Below are 2,153 nucleotides of genomic sequence, written 5' to 3'. Positions count from 1 at the left end.
CCTAGCCCTAGGCCTAAGCCTAACAGTAACCCTGGGAAGGTAAATCAGCCTGGTGTTAGGCTTCTTGCCAAGGAAAAAGCCGTGAAAGCAGCCATGTTGTGGCACTTTTGCACTCCCTTTTGGATGCCTTTCACAGCTCCAGTGTGCCTGGAACTCAGGGCTTCCTGATTTTAAAAACCCTAGCGCTAGGCCGAACCCCAACCCTAAGACGAGAAAGGCAAATCAGCATGGAATTAGGCATGTCCCCAAGGAAAAAGCTGTGGAGGCAGGCATGTTGTGGTACTTTTGCGCTCTTCTTGGCTAGTCCTTCGCAGCTGCTGTGTTCTTGGAACTCAGGGCTTTCTGGTTAATAGAACCCTTACCCTAGGCGTAACTCAAACCTTAACCCTAGGAAGGAAAATCAGCCTATGGCTCGGGGTGGTCTCATGGAAATATCAGTGGTGGCAGCCAAGTTGCGTCACTTTTGCGCTCCCCTTGGGATGCCTTTCGCAGCTGCAGTGTGCCTGGAGCCCAGGGCTTCCTGGTTTTAAAAGTCCTAGGCCTAAGCCTAACAGTAACCCTGGGAAGGTAAATCAGCCGGGTATTAGGGTTCTTCCTAAGGGAAAAGCCGTGAAAGCAGCCATGTTGTGGCACTTCTGCGCTCCCTTTGGAATGCCTTTGGCAGATGAAGTAAGCCTGGAACTCAGGGCTTCCTGGTTAAAAAAATCCAAGCCCTAGGCTGAAGCCTAACCCTAACCCTAGGCAGATAAATCAGCCTAGGTATAGGGATGGTGCCAAGGAAAAAGCTGTGAAAGCTGCCATGTGTTTGCACTTTTGTACTCCCCTTGGGATGCCTTGAACAGCTGCAGTGTGCCTGGAGCTAAGGGCTTCCTAGTTTTAAAAATCCTAGCCCTAGGCCTAAGCCTAACAGTAACCCTGGGAAGGTAAATCAGCCTGGTGTTAGGCTTCTTGCCAAGGAAAAAGCCGTGAAAGCAGCCATGTTGTGGCACTTTTGCACTCTCTTTTGGATGCCTTTCACAGCTCCAGTGTGCCTGGAACTCAGGGCTTCCTGATTTTAAAAACCCTAGCGCTAGGCCGAACCCCAGCCCTAAGACGAGAAAGGCAAATCAGCCAGGAATTAGGCATGTCCCCAAGGAAAAAGCCGTGGAGGCAGGCATGTTGTGGTACTTTTGCGCTCTTCTTGGGTAGTCCTTCGCAGTTGCTGTGTTCTTGGAACTCAGGGCTTTCTGGTTAATAGAACCCTTACCCTAGGCGTAACTCAAACCTTAACCCTAGGAAGGAAAATCAGCGTATGGTTCGGGATGGTCTCATGGAAATATAAGTTGTTGCAGCCATGTTGCGTCACTTTTGCGCTCCCCTTGGGATGCCTTTCGCAGCTGCAGTGTGCCTGGAGCCCAGGGCTTCCTGGTTTTAAAAGTCCTAGGCCTAAGCCTAACAGTAACCCTGGGAAGGTAAATCAGCCGGGTATTAGGGTTCTTCCTAAGGAAAAAGCTGTGAAAGCAGCCATGTTGTGGCACTTCTGCACTCCTCTTGGGATGCCTTTCACAGCTGCAGTGTGCTTGGAGCACAGGGCTTCCTGGTTAAAAAAATCCAAGCCCTAGGCTGAACCCTAACCCTAACCCTAGGCAGATAAATCAGCCTAGGTATAGGGATAGGGCCAAGGAAAAAGCTGTGAAAGCTGCCATGTTGTTGCACTTTTGTACTCCCCTTGGGATGCCTTGAACAGCTGCAGTGTGCCTGGAGCTAAGGGCTTCCTAGTTTTAAAAATCCTAGCCCTATGCCTAAGCCTAACAGTAACCCTGGGAAGGGAAATCAGCCTGGTGTTAAGCTTCTTGCCAAGGAAAAAGCCGTGAAAGCAGCCATGTTGTGGCACTTTTGCACTCCCTTTTGGATGCCTTTCACAGCTCCAGTGTGCCTGGAACTCAGGGCTTCCTGATTTTAAAAATCCTAGCCCTAGGCCGAACCCCAACCCTAAGACGAGAAAGGCAAATCAGCATGGAATTAGGCATGTCCCCAAGGAAAAAGCTGTGGAGGCAGGCATGTTGTGGTACTTTTGCGCTCTTCTTGGGTAGTCCTTCGCAGCTGCTGTGTTCTTGGAACTCAGGGCTTTCTGGTTAATAGAACCCTTACCCTAGGCGTAACTCAAACCTTAA

This window comes from Ammospiza nelsoni, chromosome 32, assembly GCF_027579445.1.
Source record: "Ammospiza nelsoni isolate bAmmNel1 chromosome 32, bAmmNel1.pri, whole genome shotgun sequence".
In the NCBI taxonomy this organism is placed as follows: Eukaryota; Metazoa; Chordata; class Aves; order Passeriformes; family Passerellidae; genus Ammospiza; species Ammospiza nelsoni.
The sequence above is the reverse complement of the archived record's forward strand: the minus strand, read 5'-3'. Positions refer to the sequence as shown.